Source organism: Macaca mulatta, chromosome X, assembly GCF_049350105.2.
Source record: "Macaca mulatta isolate MMU2019108-1 chromosome X, T2T-MMU8v2.0, whole genome shotgun sequence".
NCBI lineage: Eukaryota > Metazoa > Chordata > Mammalia > Primates > Cercopithecidae > Macaca > Macaca mulatta.
Genome location: NC_133426.1, coordinates 108,067,908 through 108,088,725, shown reverse-complemented (window position 1 = coordinate 108,088,725; position 20,818 = coordinate 108,067,908). Strand labels below are relative to the sequence as shown.

Sequence of the window (20,818 nt, the reverse complement as noted above, 5' to 3'; positions counted from 1 at the left end):
CTTAAAAAGGACACAATAGACCATCCTGGCTAACATGGTGAAACCCCGTCTCTACTAAAATACAAAAAAAATTAGCCGGGCGGGGTGGCGGGCGCGTGTAGTCCCAGCTACTCGCGAGGCTGAGGCAGGAGAATGGCGTGAACCCGGGAGGCAGAGCTTGCAGTGAGCGGAGATCGCACCACTGCACTCCAGCCTGGGCGACAGAGCGAGACTCCGTCTCAAAAAAAAAGGACACAATAAGAAAAATTCATGTCTAACAGAAAAACAAAGTAGATGTGGTTGGGTGGGGTTTTTTTTCAAGGTTGGAGAAAACGAAAAGACCGTAAAAAATTTTAAATGTTACTAAATAGCTGCAAAAGACAGAAAATTACAAAATATTGCTTTAATTTTAAAAAATCTAAATAAATAGATTAATTTATTATGCTTATTGGTTAGAAAACTCATTATTTTAATGTTAATTTTACCCAAATTGATGTATAGGTTAAACACAATCTCAACAGAAATACCGGCAGACTCTTTTTGTGGAAATAACAACAAGATGATTGGCCTGATTTAATCATTCCACATTGTACACATATACCAAAACAACACATTATACCCCATAAATATATACATTATGATTTGTCAATTAAAAATAATATCAATAAAATTTAAATTTATATGGAAAAACAAAGGTCCTAGAAAAGCCAATCTTAAAACAACAACAGCCGGGCGCGGTGGCTCACGCCTGTAATCCCAGCACTTTGGGAGGCCGAGGCAGGTGGATCACGAGGTCAGGAAATCGAGACCATCCTGGCTAACACGGTGAAACCCCATCTCCACCCAAAATACAAAAAATTAGCCGGGTGTGGTGGTGGGCGCCTGTAGTCCCAGCTACGCGGGAGGCTGAGGCACGACAATGGCATGAACCTGGGGGGCGGAGCTTGCAGTGAGCTGAGATTGTGCCACTGCACTCCAGCCTGGGCGGCAGAGCGAAACTCCTTCTCGGGGAAAAAAAAAAAAAAAGCTGGAGGGCTTACACTATCAGGTATCAAGACTTGTTATAATGCTACAGTGATTAAGACCATATGGTATTTATGCAATGATAGTCAAATAGATCAATGGAGCACTATATAGAATATAGAAAGAGAACCACCCATATCCAGTCATCAGATGTATGGTGAAGGCACCATTACAATTCAGTGGGAAAGGGTGAGAGCACTTTTTATTAATAGTGATGGGTTAACTGGTTATCTATACAGAAAAGAAATGAACTCTCTCAAACCACACACAAAAATTAATTTGAGATGGATACTAGACCTAAATGATCTAGAACAACAGAGATTGGCAAACATTTTCTATAAAGGGCCAAATAGTAAATATATTAGGCTTTGTGGCTCGTATGGTCTTTGTTACACTGACTTTGATGCTGAAGTGTGAAAGCAACCATAGACAATACATAAATGAATGGATGTAGCTATGATTCAGTAAAACATTATCTGGGCCACATGTGACCTTTGGGTTGTAGTTTGTCGACTCCTGTTCTAGCAAAACACATAGAAGAGTATCTTCTTGATCTTAGGGATAGGCAAGGATTTTTTAAGTAGGGCATCAAAAGTACTAACTAAATAAAAAATGATAAATTGGACTTAATTAAAATTAAGAACTTCTGGTCAAATGATCCCATTAAGAATACGAAAATTCAAGCCATAGACTGGGAGATTTCCGTAATATATATGACTAAGGACTTGTAGTTAGAATATGTAAAGAACTGGGCCAGGTGTGGTGGCTCTTGCCTGCAGCCCCAGCACTTTGGGAAGCTGAGATGGAAGGATCGCTTGAGGCCAGGAGTTCAAGACCAACCTAGGAAACACAGCAAGACCCCAATCTCTACAAAAAAAAAGTAAAAAAAAAAAAAAAAAGTAGCCAAGTGTGGTGGCACACGCCTGTAGTCCCAGCTACTCAAGAGGCTGAGGCAGGAAGATCACTTGAGCTCAGGAGTTTGAGGCTGCAGTGAGCTAGGTTTGCGCCATTACACTCCAGGTTGGGCAACAGAGTGATACTTTGTCTCTAAAAAAATAAATAAAAAATATAGAAATCTTACAAAACAATAGAAAGACAAAAATTCAGTAATAAAATAGGTAAAATACCTGAACAGGCACTTTACAAAAGAAGACACCCAGGTAGTCTCCGCTGCCCGCCAGCGGAGACGAAGCTCCTGAGTCGCGGGGCAGCTTTTGTTGGGTCGGCGGCGTCAGGTATCCGCCGCGGGATGTGGTAGGAGTCGTCCTGCCCCTGGTGCGCCCCCGCGGCAGGCAGAGCTCACGCTCCTGCCCCCCGGTTGGTCCGGGGTCTGGGCACCGCGTCGACGGCGGCTCCGCAGGACGCTCAGACCCGGCCGCAGCCCATTCCCTGAGCGGACTGCATTATGAGGCATCTGCCTTACTTCTACCCGGGCCAAGCGATGCGGGGCTTCGGCCGCGGCTCCAAGCAGCTGGGCATGCCCACAGCTAATTTTCCTGAGCAAGTGATAGATAATCTTCTAGCTGACATATCCACTGGCATTTACTATGGTTGGGCCAGTGTTGGAAGTGGAGATGTCCATAAGATGGTGGTGGGCATAGGATGGAACCCATATTACAAGAATACCAAGAAGTCTATGGAAACACATATCATGCATACCTTCAAAGAGGACTTCTATGGGGAAATCCTCAATGTTGCCATTGTTGACTACCTGAGACCAGAAAAGAACTATGATTCTTTAGAGTCACTTATTTCAGCAATTCAAGGTGATACTGAAGAAGCTAAGAAATGACTAGATTTACCAGAACACTTGAAAATCAAAGAAGACAATTTCTTCCAGGTTTCTAAAAGCAAAATAATGAATGGCTACTGATGAAAAATCGTATTATTTATTCATTCACTGTTTTCTAGTGTTTCTGTGTTTATTACTGTCCAGCCTCATCTTGGTTATATACTAAAAATCAAACACTTTGCTACAGTTGTGAATTAGTTTAAAAAGTACAATGTAGTTACCATACCATGCTTCAACTGTTAAATTAAGCCCATTATGTCATAGCACTAAAAAGATTCAGTTAAAAATCAAGATTTAAAATATATATATTGATTAAAATGTACCACTAGAAAGGTATTACATGTGTATAAGTATGGGTAAAAAGGCAAGTCACTAGTTTGAGATAAAAACTAAAATTATCATGGTAAAATACCAGCATGTATGTTCTTGTATAGTGTGTACTTCTAAACAGAGGCTTATAAAAGTAAATGCATTAAGGCCAAGTGCAGTGGCTCACACTTGTAATCCCAGCACTTTGGGAGGCCGAGGTGGGAGGATTGCTTGAGCTGATGAGTTCAAGACCAGTCTGGGCAACATAGTAAGACCCCATTTCTATAAATTAAAAAAAAAAGGAAATGCATTAAATAGAAGGTTGATAGTTTATCATAAACCTGAGGGGAAGAAACTCAGGCTTCGTATTTTTGATATTTTGTGCATTAATACATTACAAACATGAAGATGTTTCTAAAATTTTGTTGTAGTCATTTTCTTTGCAGTCACATCATTGTACCACCTTCATTATTGTATAGAGCTGCTTCAGTTCTGAGTCCTCTGGACTTCCCTTGCCTATCTGCTTTTTGTTGTTATTGAAGACAGCAAAATAAGTATTTTCAAATCTATATGTCTCCTTTTTGTTGGATAATGTTTCTTCTTTTTAAAGGTAAATATTCTTGTTATTCAACATTTTTCTTTGGTTCTTTTTTCCTTTTTGAGGAAAAACAAAACAACAGACTTTATCCTTAGGTTTTCTCAAGACTTAAGTGAACACATTTACACATATCAATTGCTTAAAGAACACAAAATGTTTCTCCTCCCAGCAAAACTATTTAAGAGCCAATTAAACTATGAAATAGTTAGAGAATTATTTTTAATATTTAAGGTCTTGGAAATTAATTATATTCCAAGGCAAATCTAAACGGGTGTAGTTGTATATGCACAATGTAATTTAATGCTAGTCTAAAGAGTACTTACAGCTTGAGGGAAAAGCATAAAGTTTTAGTTAAACAGCCTTCATACTGTGGATTTTTCCTCCTACTAACTAATATGTAGGAAATTAAGATTACAGATTGCTAGATCACACCACTGCACTCCAGCCTGGGCGACAGAGCAAGACTCCATCTCAAACAAACAAAAAAAAAATTACAGATTGCTTTGGTGTCCGGAGCTGCACGCCCCGGCCATAGCGAATAATAATTGAGGATTAAACGCCTGAGCTATATTCATTTCCACCCCACACCTTCTCCTTATCTTTGCCTTTTTTCCCCTGTACTAATACCTCATTAAAGATGGCGCTCTTCCTGCTGCTTCTTCACTCACTTTTCCCGCGCCCGGGGAAAATTGTTACTTAATAGCGCAAGCGCAACATGACGTCCGACCGGAGAAACCGAAACTAACCTGGCCACGCCCTTGGCAATGAGATCATTTCCGCCTTAGCCCAACCCCTTCCCTTCCAAGTGTATATAAGGCAGTGCATTACCGCCATTAAACCGAGACTTGATCAGAGCACTGTCTTGTCTCCATTTCTCCTGTCTCTTGTTCCCCAAATTCCCACCCCCTCCTCCAGGGCCTGCTCTGACTATCCCGCGGGCCGGGATACTTTGGGTCCCCTCAAACAGTACATTGCATCATTGTTCACTGTAGCAACAGATTTGGTGGTGATGGGGGGATAGAGGTAGAAGCAGATAGAAGGTAATTTTAAAGTTAATTTATTATGAATCACTTTCCCCTAATCTGCATAAATGAATTAGAACTGATTTTAATAAAAATGCTTTGTTTTGCATAAAAAGTATTCAGAAAAACATCTAAAGCTGTTGGAGAAGAGGGACTGATATAAATACAGTTGGATTTTGTTTTGCTTACTTTTTAGAAATCTTATACTTGAAAGAAGCCTCAATTATCAGTGGTTTTACGAAGTAAAGTTAAAAACAAACATGGGAAATATAAAAATATTTGTGTTTTGTCTGGCTAGCTTGCTGTTAAATGCTCTCTTTAGGTGTGTGAATATGTTATTTTCCCTTTACATCTTGTGAAATAGCCATTGCTTTTGAGAATCAAATAGTGTGTTGTTTAGGGGTTGTGTCTATATTTTTCAAAAACTTTTATATTATGTATTATAAGAAGTTACAGTAGTACCATTTTGATTAGTTTGAATGTTTTCAGGCCTTGAAATAAATTTTGACAAAGTGATAAAAAAAAAAAAGATATCCATATGGTCAATAAGCCTATGAAGAGATGCTCACCATCATTAATCATCAGGAAAATGCAAACAAAAATGACATTGTGATACTACTATACATCCAACATAACGGTTAAATTAGACAGACAAAATTAAGTGCCGATGAAGATATAGAGCTATTGAGACTGTCAAACATTGCTGGTGGTGATGTAAATAAACATATAATCACTTTGGCAGTTTTTACAAAAGCCAAACATACATCTCATTCTATGACCAAGAAATTCCACTCCTGCATATGAACTCAACCAAAATGAGTGCTTATGTTCTATGAAAGATATGTATAAGACTGTTCATATCCATTTGGTTCATAATTCAAAAACTAGAAACTCAAATGTTTTTATACTCTAGAATGAATAAACCAATTGTAGTAAATTGACACAATGGAATTAGTACATAGCAGCTAAAAAAAAAAAAAAAAAGAAACTACTAGAATGTGCAATGACATGGACAAATCTCAAGAAAATAATGATGGCTGGGTGCGGTAACTCACGCCTGTAATTCCAGCACTTTGGGAGGCCAAGGCAGGCGGATCACCTGAGGTCAGGAGTTCGAGACCAGCCTGCCCAACATGGCGAAACCCCATCTCTACTAAAAATACAAAAAATTAGCCAGGCGTGGTGGTACATGCCTGTAATCCCAGCTACTCGAGAGGCTGAGGCAGGAGAATCGCTTGAACCTGGGAGGCAGAGGTTGCAGTGAGCCAAGATCGCACCACTGCACTCCAGTCTGGGAAACAGTTGAGTGAGACTGTCTCAAAAAAAAGAAAAAAAGAAAATAAAGTTGAGCAAAAGTCAAATACATAAATACATAGTTTGATTTCATTTAAATGAAGTTTTAAAACAGGCAATAAACCTATGGTGATAGAGGTTAAAACGGTGGTTACCTTCGAGGGTATCAAGTGGGAAGGGGCATGAAGTCTTCTGAGGTACTGGAAATGGTTCTACATCTTGATCTGTGTGGTAGTAGCTAAATGATTGTGTGTGTGTATGTGTGTGAGAGAGAAAGAGATGGGTGTGTGTGAGGGAGACAGAGAGAGAGAGAATTAAGTGAGCTACGCTTGAGATCTGTGAACTTTTACTGTAGAAAAGAAAAAAATATTTATTAGCTAAGCACAGTGGCACATGCCTGTAGTCCCAGTTACTTGGGAGGCTGAGGCAGGAGGATTGCTTAAGCCCAAGAGTGCAAGACCAGCCTGGACAATATAACAAGACCTCATCTCAAAAAAAGAATAAGAAAAATATTTAAAAAGACAATATCAATTTAAAAAGAAAAAAAAAAAGGTCAATGGTCCCATTGAACACTTCAAGAAAAATGTATGTTATCCCAGCATTCAAATTAGATAAGTAAAATAACTGCTTCTCTCTCAAATTGATAGTTGCAGGAAAGACTGCTATTGCCCATTAAATCTTCCTCTAAAAAGATTATTTTGCTTTTGTTTTGCTTAGATGTTTTTGCTTTGGATGTGGTATCCAAGTATAATAAAGCAGAAGAGAGAACTTTCTTCCTACTCCCAGATATTAGTTTATGCCATACAGACATCATATATTTTTCAGAAGATTTGCTCTGACTCAATTCAGGATACTCTGTTTTTGGCAAATAATCTGAGTAAAAATGCCATTCCTCACTCTGTGAGTGTGTGTATATTTATACAGTTTTTAATTTCCCTGGGAGTACTCATACTCAGTTTGAACAGCATGCCTTTGAATAGCCAATCTAGTCACGATGGCTAATTGACAGGAAAAGCCTTGAAGTACTCAAAGGGATCACTGATCCTTTTATTTCGCGATGAGCAAAGAGATCCTTAGAGCTAATTAAATTGTGATCCTAATATTCTTCCCTTTCATTATTAGCAGTATTTGGCCTTGATTTTTTTCCTGGAGCATGTGTACTCAATTAGGGGTGAGGGAAACACATGTTTTTTGGGGTTTTTTTTTTTTTTTTTTTTTTTTTTTGAGATGGAGTCTCGCTCTGTCACCCAGGCTGGAGTGCAGTGGCCAGATCTCAGCTCACTGCAAGCTCCGCCTCCTGGGTTTATGCCATTCTCCTGCCTCAGCCTCCGGAGTAGCTGGGACTACAGGCGTCCGCCACCTCGCCCCGCTAGTTTTTTGTATTTTTTAGTAGAGACGGGGTTTCACCGTGTTAGCCAGGATGGTCTCGATCTCCTGACCTCGTGATCCGCCCATCTAGGCCTCCCAAAGTGCTGGGATTACAGGCTTGAGCCACCGCGCCCGGCCTGGAAACACGTTTTACAAAACAAAAGTGGTCATTATTCTCTGCTTCAATGAGAGTGTATTTTATCTTTTATCATTAAAAGAAGAATCAGTATTTTTACCAGGAGTTTTCAAATACATTTTTCTTTGAAGAAAGTTCTGGTGTGTTTCAATTGTTCTAAACTAAGATTAAGCTCAGGGCAATAATTCAAAACGTTTAAATTATATATAGTGATTAGTTTTAATTTTCACTGTGGGAAAGTGGTCATTGGAGACAACATTAATTTGGTAATGTTAAAGCATTAAGTGGAGAGTAACATTTCAATTTTCCTCACCCTGGTGTGATTTATTACATTATAGCCCATACTTGCAGTATCTATATTATCTCCTTCAAGGTATTAGATCTTATGATACTACTAATCTTAAAAAGGAGGTATTTTTCTTAAGAGAGTACCAGGCACTGGGCGTGGTGCTCACATCTGTAATCCCAGCAGTGGGGGCGGGGGGGTGGGGTGGATCACCTGAGGTCAGGAGTTCGAGACCAGCCTGGCTAACATAGGGAAACCCTGTCTCTACTAAAAATACAAACATTAGCTGAGTATGATGGCACGTGCCTGTGATCCCACCTACTTGGGAGGCTGAGGCAGGAGAATCACTCAAGCCTAGGAGGTGGAAATTGCAGTGACCCAAGATTGCACCACTGCACTCCAGCCTGGGAGACAGAGTGAGACTCCATCTCAAAAAATAAAATAAAGAGGCCGGGTGCGGTGGCTCATGCCTGTAATCCCAGCACTTTGGGAGGCCGAGGCGGGCGGATCAGGAGGTCAAGAGTTTGAGACGAGCCTGGCCAACATGGTGAAACCCCGTCTCTACTAAAATACAAAAATTAGCCGGGTGTGGTGGGGGGGGCACCTGTAATCCTACTCAGGAGGTTGAGGCAGAAGAATCACTTGAACCCGGGAGGCGGAGGTTGCAGTGAGCCGAGATCGCACCACTGCACTCCAGCCTGGGTGACGGAGCAAGACTCCGTCTCAAAAAAAAAAAAAAAAAAAAAAAAAGTACAAGGAGCAGCTTGCAATACCATATGATTTTATTCTCAAAATGGTATAATGAAAAAAACCCATAGAATCTGGTGTTAGTAGATCTGAAAGGTAGACCTGACTCCATTATGAATGACTTTGTGTGAATTATTCAATCTTTCAGAGCTTATAGTTTCTTCAACTGTAAAATAAGACTATTATAATAATGCCTGCCACACTGAAGAATCTGGATGAAAAGCATCCACACAGTATCTTAGAATGTGAACTGGATATAATGTATGACAATATTTTTTTTAGACAGGGTCTCACTCTGTCACCCAGGCTGGAGTGCAGTGGTGTGATCATGGCTCCCTGTAGCCTCAACTTCCCAGGCTCAAGCAATCCTCCCTCGTCAGTCTTCTGAGTAGCTGGGACTATAGGTGTGTGCCACCATACCCTGGTAATTTTTAAATTTTTTGTACAGATGAGGTTTCGCTATGTTGCCTAGGCTGGTTTTGAACTCCTGGGCTCAAGTGATCCTCTCACCTCGGGCCCCCCCAAAGTGTTGGGATTACAGGCAAGAGCCACTACACCCAGCCTGATACTGTTTTTAAAATTCCAGTATAATTAGGCTGACAAAGGTTTAGGTTTGGGGTTTAAAAATCTAAAAATACTAAATAGTAAAAAATGCAGTATAAAGATTTTAATGATGGTCGTGGTAATCTAAGACTGACAGAACCAGTATTTTAATGGAAGAAAAGGTTACTTTTCAATTCCTAGAAATAAATATTTCGTTACTGAGAGAATAAGTGTGTATCTGTTTGGGAAGGAGGGAGTGCACAGAAGGAAGAGATTATAGGTAAGCCTCTATATTCTATTTTTTATTTTTTATTGCTTTTTTTTTTTTTTTTTTTTTTGAGACGGAGTCTTGCTCTGTCACCCAGGCTGGAGTACAGTGGCGCAATCTCGGCTCACTGCAACCTCTACCTCCCAGGTTCAATTGATTCTCCTGCCTCAGCCTCCCAAGTAGCTGGGATTACAGGCGTACAACACCACACCCGGCTAATTTTTGTATTTTTAGTAGAGACGGGGTTTCACCATGCCGGCCAGGCTGGTCTTGAACTCCTGACCTCAGGTGATCCGCCCACCTTGGCCTCCCAACATGCTGGAATTACAGGCGTGAGCCACTGCGCCCAGCCTGAGCCTCTATATTCTAATCCACTTGTTGTAGGGCCCTGATATGGGCACCCAAATATAGCTTTAAAATATAAGGAGAATGACAGACAATAGTATATATGAAATATTCTTATCAAAAGATAAAATCTACTCTAATTAAACCTGTAGGGAAAAAAGGGACAAAGGGGCATGTTAAACAATATCATGAGAATAGAATGAGCAAACTCTAGAATGTAGGAAACTTAGGAAGACAAACACCCAGTTTCTTCAACAAATAAATTGCAAAAATAAAAAGGAACAAGGAGAACCTATAGATTAAATGAAGCATTAAAGACATATCAACCAAATGTAATCTGAGGACCATTTAAAATATCTGAATCAAACAAATGGTTATAAAAATACTTTGAGACAATCAGGGAAACATAAAATAGACATATATTAAAGCAGTATTGTTAATATTTTTAGACATAATTATATTAACAAGCTTTTTAAAAGAATTCTTCAGGCAATATCAGTGAAAACGGAAGAGTAACGGTCCCCCAAATTCAGTCCTCCGTAAAATTATTTTGAAGCCCAAACTCGTCAAAGTCAACATTTTCAGAACTCTGGGAATTAACCAAAGACTTGCAGCAAATGGGGAATGTATTTTAAAGAAAAACACCTGAATCTCTGTAAGAAAAGTGAGCTTTATGTCATTTTAACTTGTCCTAGTTCCATCTCCCACTCTCTAGCTCTGCAGTAGCCTTAAAAAATTACAGTCCACATTTATGAAGAAAACCAGCAGCCTGTCTGACACGTGAGGGAGCAGAAACAGGTGGGAGCTTATTCAAAGCCTCATTCCTAAACAACTGTCATTATTATATATGTCTGGTGGTTCCCTGGAAAATACCACTTGCTCTGAGATAACACAGTGCAAAAACCTTCTCCAGGGGGAGTATTTGCCAAAAACAAATACAGGGAAGTGATTTAGCTTTGCAGCTGCCTTAGGCTGTGAATAACAGTTAAGGTACACAATAGACTAATAAAAAAATCTTAAACAGAAAATTTGGGGAAGAATATATCTATAAGCACTTTGAAAACCTCCTACATTTTTCAGAAAATCTAGAAGGGCATCAGCATGCATAGAACTGCACACATGCTCTGGAAAGACTCAAGAAGGCCACACTGTCATGTCTGGCTGACCTTGAGCCTTTACACAATCAGGAAGTGAAAGCTAAGGCAGAGTTGTTAATGGCCTGGTTGATTGTTGAAAGTACACCCCAACATGCACATGGAGTTCTTTGACAAGGACTAGGAGATTTGCTGGTTCTGGGCATTTAAGAAGCTCTCTGTCCAATCATGAACTAATCTCTAAAATAGCTGAGTAGAGAATTTAGTGGTCCCATATGACAAAGAATACAGACTAGTTCAGAGAAGTCACTAAAACAACCACCCACCCACATTAGTAAAAGCAAGTCAAAACAACAATAAACCTTGGTAAAGGGAGAGCATCTGATTTCCAAAGTTGCCACATTAGATTATTCAAAAGTCCAGTTTTCAACAAAAAATGATGAGTGATACAAATAAATAAGAAAGTATGGCTGGGCACGGTGACTCATGACTGTAATCTCAGCACTTTGGGAGGCAAAGGTGGGTAAATCACTTGAGGCCAGGAGTTTGTTAACAGCCAGCTCAACATGGTGAAACCCCACCTCTACTAAAAATATAAAAGTCAGGTGTGGTGGTGCATGCCTGTGGTCCCAGCTACTTGGGAGGCTGAAGTGGAAGGATCGTTTAAACCCAGGAGATTGAGGCTGTAGTGAGCCGAGATTGCACCACTGCACTCCAGCCTGGATAACAGAGTAAGACTCTGTCTCAAAAATTAATAATAAAATAAAATACAGTATAAATGTATTTTTTGTTTATAACACGTTTTCTCTCCTTATTTAAAAGACAACTGCATAAAACAAGAATTATAAATCTGTGTTAAAAGACACTCAATGTATATACATGTAATTTGTGGTAACAACAGCATAAAGGAGGGTTAGGATGGAGCTACTAAAGAACAAAATCTTCATATACTATTGAAATCAAGCTACTGTTCATCCAAATTAGATTGTTATAAGTTAAAAATGCTAATTGTAATACTCAGGGAAATCACTAAAAAATTTTTAAAAACACAGTAAGTGAAATGACAAGGGAATTAGGATGCTACACTAGAAAATATCTATGTTCTATATGAGTTTTGTTTTTGTTTTTGTTTTGTTTTGGTTTTGAGACGGAGTCTCACTCTGTCACCCAGGCTGGAGTGCAGTGGTGCGATCTCAGCTCACTGCAACCTCAGCCTCCCAGGTCCTGGTTCAAGCAATTCTCGTGCCTCAGTCTTCTGAGCAGCTGGGATTACAGGCACCACCACCACGCCCAGCTAATTTTTGTATTTTTAGTAGAGACAGGGGTTTCACCATGTTGGCCAGGCTGGTTTTCAACTCCTGACCTCAGGTGATCCACCCGCCTTAGCCTCCCAAAATGCTGGGATAACAGGTGTGAGCCACCGCGGCTGGCACTATATGAGATTTTAAAAGCATTATCCAACTATGTGTTGTCTATAACAAAAAAACTTTAGATCCAAAGATACAAATAGGTAGAAAGTAAGAGAATCATATATATATCGAGAGAGACTCTGTTGCCCAGGCTGGAGTGCAGTGGTGCAATCTTAGCTTACTGCAACCTCCGCCTCCCAGCTTCAAGTGATTCTCTGGCCTCAGCCTCCTGAGTAGCTGGGATTACAGGCACACACCACCATGCCTAGCTAATTTTTGCAATGTTAGTAAAGACGGGGTTTCACCATGTTGGCCAGGCTGGTCTCAAACTCCTGATCTCAAGTGATCTGCCCACCTCAGCCTCCCAAAGTGCTGGGATTACAGGCGTGAGCCACAGCCCCTGGCCAAAACAAAGATTTTTTATGCAAACTAACCAAAAGAGAGTTGGAGTGGCTATACTAATATCAGAGAAAACAAACTTTATGACAAAAGTTGTTACTAGAGACAACAAAAAAAAGGAGTGTGTGTATGGGTGAATCCATCAAGAAGATATAACATTTACAAATACATATGCATCTAACAATAGAGGTCCAAAATACAGGAAAAAATCCTGATAAAATGGAAGAGAGAATTATGATTCAACCACAAGAGTTGGATACTTCAATACCCCACTTCAAATAATGTGGGACTTGAACAACAAAATAAACCAGACAGAAATAACAAATATTTATGGAACACTCTATCCAACAGCAAAATACAAATTCTTCTCAAGTGCACATAAAACATTCTTCAAAATAGACAACATATTGTGACATAAAACAAGATGCAATAAATTTTAAAGGATTGAAGTCATACAAAGTATGTTTTTGGACAAGAATGGAATGAAATTAGATATAAAAGAAGAAAATTTGGAAAAGTTACAAATACGTGGAAATTAAACAACACACTCCTAAATAATCAATGAATCAAAGAATAAAAATAAAATTACAACAAATAAGAAAATGTTATGAGTTATATCAAAACTAAAACATAATAAAACTTTTGCAATGCATAATTTTTATAGCTACAAAATCCTATATTAAAAAAGAAATATCTTAAATCAATAATATAGCCTTATACCCTAAGATACTAGAACAAGAAGAGCAAATTAAACCCAAAGCAAAAGAGAAAGCAAATAATAGAGATTAAAGCAGAAATAAATGGAATAGAGAATGAAAAATGATGGAGGAAAAAAACCAAAGGCTGGTTCTTTGAAAACGTCAACAACATTGATAAACATTTAGCTAGACTAAACAAGAAGAACAAAAAACACAAATAACTAAATTCAGGAATAAAACAGGGTACATTACTACCAACATTACAGAAATAAAAATGATTACTTAGGCATACTATGAACAATTATATGTCAGTAAATTAGATAACATAGCTAAAATGGAAAAATTCTGACTTACATCAGCAAGACAGCCACTAGAGTCAACCTGGCACTCATTCCCCTCACAAAAGGAAACAAAACAACTAATAAACAACTATATTTCAACAGGAGTGACTGAGAAAGTACACTGGAAAGCAACAGGGGAGAGCAAAATCCCAGTGGAGCATGGAAGCACAGAACAGCACCATAGAGAGGGAAGCAAGGCCCTCTCTACACTGTCTCCTCCACCAGAATTGCATCAAATACAGGGAGACAACTTCTTACAGGGAAAAAGTAAACTAGAGGCTCCCACCTGTCCCCATTGTCACCACAGATGCCAGCAGTCCTTGCTATACATCTGACAAGGGATTAATATCTAGAATACTAAGAAACTTAACTCAAGAGCAAAAAAAATCAACAACCCAATTGAAAAATAGGCAAAAGACCTTAACAGGCATTTTTCAAAAGAAGACATGCAAATGGCCAACTTTGCTCAACATCACTAATTATCAAAGAAATGCAAATGAAAACCCCAACAAAATACCACTTCACTCCATTAGAATAGCTATTATCAAAAGACAAAACAAAATGATTGTTGGCAAGGATGTAGAGAAAGGAAAACACTTATATACTGTTGGTGGGATTGTAAATCAGTACAGCCATTATAGAAAATAGTATAGTGGTTCCTCAAAATATTAAAAATAGAACTGCCATATGATCCAGAAGTCCCACTACCGGGTATTATTCAAAAGAAATAAAAACAATATGTTGAAGAGATCTCTGCACTCCCATGTTTGTTTATATTAGCCAAGAAATGGAGTCAACCTAACGTCCAGCAATGGATAAAGAAATGTGGTATATATATACAGTGTGTGAATATAAATATATACACACACACACACACACAAATGTGGTGTATGTCTATATGTAATACACACACACAATGGAATACTATCCAGCCATAAAAAAGAATGAAATCGTGTCATGTGCAGCAACATGGATGAGCCTTGAGGACATCATGTTAAGTGAAATAAGCCAGACACAGAAAGACGAATAACACCTGATCTCCCTCATATGTGGAATCCATTTATTTATTTATTTATTTATTTATTTATTTATTTTTTTTTTTTTTTTGAGACGGAGTCTTGCTCTGCCGCCCAGGCTGGGGTGCAGTGGCCGGATCTCAGCTCACTGCAAGCTCCGCCTCCCAGGTTTACGCCATTCTCCTGCCTCAGCCTCCCGAGTAGCTGCGACTACAGGCGCCCGCCACCTCACCCGGCTACTTTTTTGTATTTTTAGTAGAGAGGGGTTTCACCGTGTTAGCCAGGATGGTCTCGATCTCCTGACCTCGTGATCCGCCCGTCTCTGCCTCCCAAAGTGCTGGGATTACAGCTGTGGAATCCATTTTTTTAAAAGGCTGATATCAAACGGTGGCTTCTATCTTGGGCCTGTCGGGCGGGGGTGGCGGGAACGGCCGCAGCTTGGGTTCCCAGCGCGCTGGGCCTCTGCGCCGCCCCCGCCTCCTCCCGCCGCGGGCAGCTGCCTCCCGGGGCGCACTGCAGCGGTGGGGTCGGGGGATAGGGAAATTCAACCCGGCAGCCTTGTGCCAGAGACAAAAGCTGGCTGCCGGCCGCATTGTCTGACGGCGCTGCCTCCCGGCTTTTTGTTCTCGCCTCGCGCCTCGCCGCCACGCCCCTCCGCAGCTGTCGAGGCTCCTCTCGCTCCGGGTCGGCGCTCGCCCTCGCTTTCCTCGCCCTCCGCCCCGGCCAGGCTCCGCGCCCGCCATGGAGAAGACGGAGCTGATCCAGAAGGCCAAACTGGCCGAGCGCTACGACGACATGGCCACCAGCATGAAGGCCGTGACCCAGCAGGGCGCCGAGCTGTCCAAGGAGGAGCACGACCTGCTCTCCCTGGCCTACAAGAACGTGGTCGGGGCCGCAGGTCCGCCTGGAGAGTCATCTCAAGCACCCAGCAGAAGACCTACACCTCCGACAAGAACTTGCAGCTGATTAAGGACTATCGGGAGAAAGCGGAGTCCGAGCTGAGATCCATCTGCACGACGGTCCTGGAATTGTTGGATAAATATTTAATAGCCAATGCAACTAATCCAGAGAATAAGGTCTTCTATCTGAAAATGAAGGGTAATTACTTCCGGTACTTTGCTGAAGTTGCATATGGTGATGATCCAAAACGATAATTCCCAAGGAGCTTACCAAGAGGCATTTGATATAAGCAAGAAAGATGCAACCCACACAACCCAATCCGCCTAGGGCTTGCTCTTAACCTTTCTGTATTTTACTATGAGATTCTTAATAACCCAGAGCTTGCCTGCACGCTGGTTAAAACGGCTTTTGATGAGGCCATAACTGAACTTGATACACTGAATGAACACTCATACAAAGCACCCTCATCATGCAGTTGCTTAGAGACAGCCTAACACTTTGGACATCAGACAGTGCAGGAGAAGAATGTGATGTTGCAGAAGGGGCTGAAATCTAAATCCATGCAGGGTGTCATCCTTCTTTCCTTAAAGAAACCTTTTTAGACATCTCCATTCCTTATTCCACTTGGATTTCCTATAGCAAAGAAACCCATTCATGTGTATGGAATCAACTGTTTATAGTCTTTTCATACTGCAGCTTTGGGAAAACTTCATTCCTTGATCAGTGTTTGTCTTGGCCTTCCTGGTGTGCAGTTACTGCTGTAGAAAAGTATTAATAGCTTCATTTTATATAAACGTAAGTAACTTCCAAACACTTATAGAGGACTAAAAATGTATCTGGTATTTAATCTGAACCAGTTCTGCAAGTGACTGTGTTTTGTATTACTGTGAAGATACGAAAATGTAGTTAATTACAGTTTAAAGAGTGTCCCACATAACTTAATTTCTAGATTCCCTCCCTTAGGTTTCCTTTCAATAAGCAACTTTTCCATGCTCTTAATGTATTCCTTTTTAGTAGGAATCTAGAAATATTAGATTGAATGGAGTCACAAATTGAAATGCCTCCTGTATCAGGTAAGGAGGTCATGTGTATCTGTGGCAACAGGGAGTTTCCTTATTCACTCTTTATTTGTTGCTGTTTAAGTTGACAACCTCCCTTCCCAATAAAAATTCACTTACACCTCCAAAAAAAAAAACATCTGATACCAGAGAAGCATAAAGTAGAATGATGGTTACCAGAGATTGAGAAGGGGAGGGAAGAGGAGAAGGGAGGATAAGGAGAGATTGGTCAATTGATATAAAGTTACAATTAGGAGGAATAATTTCCAGTGTTCTATTGTATAGTAGGGTGACAATGGTTAACAATAAGGTATTGCATATTACAAAATAGCTAGAAGAGAGGCTTTTGAATGTTCTCACCACAGAAAATGATTGAATGTATGAGGTGATGGATATGTTAAACACCCTGATTTGATCAGTATACTGTATATATATGCATATATATAAACATCAAATTGTACCCTGTAAATATGTACAGTTACAAACTGTCAAAACTACAAAATCACCAAATTACCAAAAAAAAAAAAAAAAAAGAAAAGAAAAAAAAAATCAGCCAAGCGCTGTAATCGCAGCACTTTGGGAGGCTAAAGCACGCAGATCACGAGGTCAGGAGTTGGAGACCAGCCTGGCCAACATGGTGAACTACCCCCCCCCCTTCTCTACTAACAATACAAAAATCAGCTGGGCGTGGCGGCACACACCCGTAGTGCCAGTTACTTGGGAGACTGTTGGGAGAAAAGCTGAGTGTTGGGAGAGAAGCTGAGGCAGGGCTTGCATGTCTGCTAGACTTGCTGGCTCATTGCTTCTAGCATTCCCATTATCTCAAGTAGCCATATGCTTCTCATTCACTTGATACACTGTTTCCTTTTAACCCCCACATCCTCACCACCTGTTTCTTTGTTTGAGCACCAATAAATAGTATGGGTTCCCAGAGCTTGGGGCCTTCACAGCCTCCATACTCTTGATGGCCCTCTGGTGCCACTTTCTCTCTCAAACTTTTTCTCATTCCTTTGACTCCACCAGACTTCGTCACCCTCATGACCTGGTGTTGGGTCTGATCACCCCAACATTCCTAGCTGCCCAATGTGGGGCGACAAAGACCCCAGTGAAGGAATGCTAGAGCGTGTGAAAGCAGAGGACACATCGTCAGAGGACACCCGAGGATGTCTAAAAGACGTCCTAAAAGAAGCTCGGTGGGAAAGCTGAGTGCTCGGAAGAAACAGGGTAACAATGGGAAAAAGTGAAAGCAGACATTCTGCTTATTTAAATTTCTTAAGGCATTTATTACAAAGAGGGGGAGTGAAAGTTAGTACTCAGAATTTGTTATCACTCTTTAGTACAGTAAAGCAGTTTTGCCCATCGTTTCCTGAACAACAGACTGTGGAGTTGGATGAATGGGAGATAATTGGAAGAGATTTTAAAAAGGCGCACAAAGAGGGAGCAGAAATTCCCGTTTCCATTTGGTCAGTGTGGGCACTAATAAAGGCAGCTCTTGAGCCATTTCAAACAGATGATGAGGCAGATTCAGATGAGGAAGAGGAGGGCAGGTGTTAAAAACTAACTTCAGATTCTGAGTGTGAGGAACAGCTACCGAAAGAGATTAAAGAAAAGAAAGGAAAACTAAAAAATGTATGTTTTACTAGCCCATTGGCTCCACCTGCTGAATTAACTGAATGGCCACCTCCTCTCTCTCCCCTTAATGGGTGAGAAAATAAATGAGCTGAAAAACTTACTGCTCCTGTAGTTGCACCATTGAAACCTGGAGCAATTGGCAGTGCTGTACAAAATTCTATTCAAAAAGCTAGAACCAAGGGAGACCTTGAAGCATGGCAATTTCCCATTACTATAATCCAGCAGGGAGGACAGAATATAGCTAATTCGGCCACTTTTCCTTTTAAGTTACTAAAGGAATTTAAGCAAGGCATTAGTCAATACGGACCGAACTCTCCTTTTGTGCAAACTTTGTTAAAAAAATATGGCTCTTGATAATAGATTAATATCATACGATTCAGATACTTTGACAAAATCCGTTTTCACTCCATCTCAGTACTTGCAGTTTAAAACCTGGTGGCCTGATGAAGCTCAAACTCAGGCAAGGGAAAACACACAAGCACAGCCACCTGTGCCTGTTTCCTTTGAACAGTTAATGGGAGTTGGTCCTAATTGGGGTCAATTAGAGAATAAAGCAGTAATGGAAGATGTTGCCATTGTTCAGCTGCGCTTTGTGTGCTTACCCTCATGGGAAAGGATACATGTTACAGGGGAAAAATGTCCTTTCAGTTCTGTCCGGCAAGGACATAAAGAACCATATATTGATTTTATTGCTTGACTCCAGGAGGCTATGTATGATGCCGTAACTGATAAAATGGCTTGGGATGTTGTAATACAGCTTCTTGCATACAATAATGCTAATGTAGAGTGTCAAACTGCTATTAGACCCCTGAGAGGGAAGGCTCATTTAGCTGAATATATTAAGGCTTGTGATGGCATTGGAGGTAATTTACATAAGGCTACTCCTTTATTTTTTATTTATTTTTTTATTTTTTTTTTGAGACGGAGTCTCACTCTGTCACCCAGGCTGGAGTGCGGTGGCCGGATCTCAGCTCACTGCAAGCTCCGCCTCCCGGGTTCACGCCATTCTCCTGCCTCAGCCTCCCGAGTAGCTGGGACTATAGGCGCCCGCCACCTCGCCCGGCTAGTTTTTTGTATTTTTTAGTGGAGATGGGGTTTCACCGTGTTAGCCAGGATGGTCTCGATCTCCTGACCTCGTGATCCGCCCGTCTCGGCCTCCCAAAGTGCTGGGATTACAGGCGTGAGCCACCGCGCCCGGCCCAAGGCTACTCCTTTAGCTCAGGCTATGGCTGGATTAAGAATAGGAAAGAATGTGCCCTGTTTCTCAGGCTCTTGCTTTAATTGTGGGGAATTTGGACACACAAGAAAGGAATGTAGAAAAGGAAATCAAAAGGCAAAAACTGCTACCATCAATCAACAGAAAAGTCCTGGTGTACGTCCCCGGTGTAAGAAAGGCAATCACTGGGCAAGTGAGTGTCATTCTAAATTTAGTAAAGATGGACAACCTCTTTCAGGAAACGGGAAGAGAGCCCCACCTCGAGCCCCTCAACAAACCGAGGCATACCCGGCACAGCCAGTGCCCTTACAAATGTACAAGAATTGTCCCCCACCTCAGCAGGCAGTGCTGCTGTAGACCTCTACAGCACAATTCCCATCTCCTTACTTCCTGGGGAGCCACCAAAGAAGGTCCCCACCGGAGTTAGGGGACCCTTACCCTCAGGAACAGTCAGTGTATTACTTGGAAGGTCTAGTCTAAATTTAAAAGGTGTTACTGTACATACGGGAATAATTGACTCTGATTATACCAAAGAAATTCAATTAGTTGTTAGTTCCTCGACTCCATGGTCTGCCTCCCCAGGAGAAAGAATTGCTATTACCTTACACAAAACTAGGAAGCAGCACAGTGAAAAGAACAGGAGGCTTTGGTAATACTAATCCAGAAGGAAAGGCTGTGTATTGGGTTAATCAAGTGTCTGACAAAAGACCTATTTGCACAGTAACTATTCAGGGAAAAGATTTTGAAGAACTAGTAGATACTAGAGCTGATGTATCTATTATTGCTATAAATCAATGACCCCGGCACTGGCCTAAGCAAAAGGCATCCATTGGTATTGTTGGAGTAGGAGCTGCCTCAGAAGTTTTTCAAAGTTCTTTGATTTTACCACATCAAGGGCCGGATGGTTAGGAAGGGATAATCCAACCTATCATTACACCTATTCCTGTTAATTTATGGGGTAGAGACTTATTGCAACAATGGGATGCTGAAATATCTATTCCTACAGATCAATATAGCAATAATAGTAAACAAATGATGAAAAATATGGGATATCGCCTGGGAAAAGAACTAGAAAAAAAAAATTGGCCAATCAGAACCTTTAGAATTAAAAGGGCAAACAGATCGGACCGGATTGGGTGTCATTTTTAGGAGTGGCCATTGTTGAGCCTCTGGCTCCCATTCCTCTTGTTAGGCTGTCAAACCAGTTTGGGTGCAGTAATGGCCACTGAAACAGGAAAAACTGGAGGCTTTAAAAGAACTGGTGCAGGAACCATTGCAAAAGGGACACATAGAGCCTACTTTCTCCCCTTGGAATTCTCCTGTATTTGTCATTAAGAAAAAATCAG

At 40.8% G+C, this 20,818-nt stretch overlaps 2 pseudogenes across 1 annotated transcript; both read left to right on the top strand.

Moving 5' to 3' along the window:
* Positions 1-2,405: 2,405 nt before the first annotated feature.
* Positions 2,406-3,161, top strand: LOC702527 (riboflavin kinase pseudogene; annotated as a pseudogene). The gene has a single exon (XR_013412756.1). The product of XR_013412756.1 is annotated as a riboflavin kinase pseudogene (transcript).
* Positions 3,162-15,407: 12,246 nt separating this feature from the next.
* On the top strand, positions 15,408-16,122 carry LOC702418 (14-3-3 protein theta pseudogene; annotated as a pseudogene).
* Positions 16,123-20,818: the final 4,696 nt, after the last annotated feature.